Raw genomic sequence first — 2,500 nt, 5'->3', positions numbered from 1 at the left:
ACGGACGGTGACATCGATCACAACCGCCTCCTCATCTTTTGCAAACACGAGGTCAGGCTTTCTCATCTCTCCCGTCTCGGATATGAACCGTGGCTCTTTGTATACAGACCAGCCCAATCTAGCCGCTTCGTCTGCCAGAATGTTACTGATCTTGTTGTGTCGCGCAATTCTTGCTTTCTGTACTGCAGGACATTGACCGAGAATGTGCGAAAGGGACTCGAGTCTGGCAGAGCATTTCCTGCAGGAACGTAAGGCCCCATCTCTGCCTCTGTTCAAGCTTTCTCTTGTTGGGTAAATATTTGCCCTTAGTTGTAGTGCTGCGATAAAGAAGCATTGTTTAAAGCCGCACCATGGCCTCAACCAAGCATTACTGATTCTATCATGCGCAAAGTTTACAATGCCCCTTCCTTGAACCGGCTTTTCGCACCATCTCTGAAATTCATGCTCCCTCCAATCGCAGGGTCTCGGATATACAGGTTCTTTTGACACCGAGTCCCTGAGAACGAATGTTGGGATTGCATCACTGTCACCCCCTGCTCGTACCCACAAATTACGGTATTCTTCCTCCATACCATGCGAGGACACAATATTATGGGTGATAGCATCGGACGAGTTTGCTATACGTTGCAGCCTTCTAACTTGAACCGAAGGGATTGTTTTTTCCAGTTTCAAGATGGCAAGGCCTCCGTCTCGGGCTCTGGCATATAACAGTCCATCACAAGTTGAAGCGGGAAGGTGGAGCCATCCTTTTACCGCCTTTCTAATCTCTTGGTCCAACCCACGGAGAGTTGATTGCTTGCAGTCCGAGTGGTCTGCAGGATATAACAATCTGGGTAGGGCATAGGCATTGAGTAGTTCAACCTTCTGAGTTGGCTTCAGAGGCGCCTCATCGATTTTCGAGATCCATGTCTTTAGCTGACAATGTAGATCAGGCTGTATAGTGCCAGTCCAAGGGCCAATTTTCAGACCAAGGTATTTCGTTGATTCATCAGGTTGGATCATATGGACATCTTTATTTTTGATAGTCCATGGGTCGCAGTTGTTCACCGTATATGAATCTTTGGTTGGGCTTATCATGAAGCCCTGGCACTTTCTGGCCTGAACCTCCAATCCCGATAGCCCACAAAAAGATTCCAAGATCGCTAGATTGGCGGCCATACCAACCCAAGATTCGCTCACCAACACCAAATCATCAGCAAACGCAAGAGCTGTCACGTGGTCGGTATCAATGGAGTACCCAACTCCGTGTGACTCTAGGGTGCATATCAAAGGGTCCATGGCAAGATTGAAGAGCAGGGGTGACATGGGGTCACCCTGTTTGACACCAACACGTATGCTAATTTCTCGAGTCGACTCGCCATTGCTTTTGAACGAGGTCGTACACCGATCGTAGGCGTTCTGGATGATGCCCACCACGTGTTCATCTACTTTCTTGTGCCTTAACACCCATAAAATATGAGCATGCGAAACCGAGTCAAAAGCTTTCGCTATGTCGATGAACATGACAGCCAACGGCCTGTGCAATTTCTTAGCGTGTCTCATAAGGTCCTGTAGCACCTTAAGATTTTCAGAGCAGCCAGATGCCGCTATAAAACCACGCTGCCTTGGGTTTAAGGGACAAGCACGAGCAAGACGTGCAGTCATTATTCTGGAAAATAATCTCAGAATCATTGAACCAATCGTTATTGGTCTCCAGTTCCCCAATTCTTTCAGCTTTTCATCATCCATAACCTTAGGAATAAGAATCGTCCTATTCTTTTTCAACTCTTTGGGAATAATTCCTGTAATCATCCATGCATTAAATAGGGCTGTCAGTGTCCGACCCTCGGGGTCGGCAGCACAGATTGCAGCCCTTGTTAGGCCATCTGGCCCAGCTGCTGACGTTGGTTTAATGGCCCGTATGGCAGTCTGAACTTCCTCCACCGAAATTAGGGTCTCAAAGTATTCGTTATTTGCAACACCTGATGACTTAAATTGGCCCAGGCCATTGAATGGCAACACCTTCTCCCATTTTTCGCAGTAAAAACGATATACATCTGCGTTCGGGATTCGGCATTCATGACGTTCAGTGCCATCCAGGACTAAGGACGCAAGAAGAGAGCGGTTCTTAAAGAAGAGCTTCTGGTGCTTCATGAAGCTTCCTCGTTTTTCCGCTCTCTTCTTCATCCAAGATCGTGTGGGTAATATCCTGGGTTTAATAATGTCGTTCTCGGGTTTTGAACGTTTGCCTTTGTTTTTCACCAATCTCATCGGACAAAGCATCAATGCTGTGGCAGTTTCTACGAGGGCATCATGTTGGCCCTCGCCGTTAAGCCAAGCCTTTATTGCCTCCATTGCAGGCTTTTCCAGGGTCCCAGAATTCTCATTCGTAAGCCGCTCAGCTGCTTGAGCGAGTATGGATGAAGTCCCCGTTGTTACATTTGGTGGGGGAGACAATGTCTCAAGAGGCCTAGAAGAAAAATGTAAGCTGTCTGACATGGGGGCCCCTGTCTTTTTACTT

This window comes from Petromyzon marinus, unplaced genomic scaffold (assembly GCF_048934315.1).
Source record: "Petromyzon marinus isolate PM22_M1 ecotype Great Lakes invasive population unplaced genomic scaffold, UKy_Petmar_22M1.pri1.0 PM_G_Scaffold_38, whole genome shotgun sequence".
NCBI classification, from domain to species: Eukaryota; Metazoa; Chordata; class Hyperoartia; order Petromyzontiformes; family Petromyzontidae; genus Petromyzon; species Petromyzon marinus.
The sequence above is the reverse complement of the archived record's forward strand: the minus strand, read 5'-3'. Positions refer to the sequence as shown.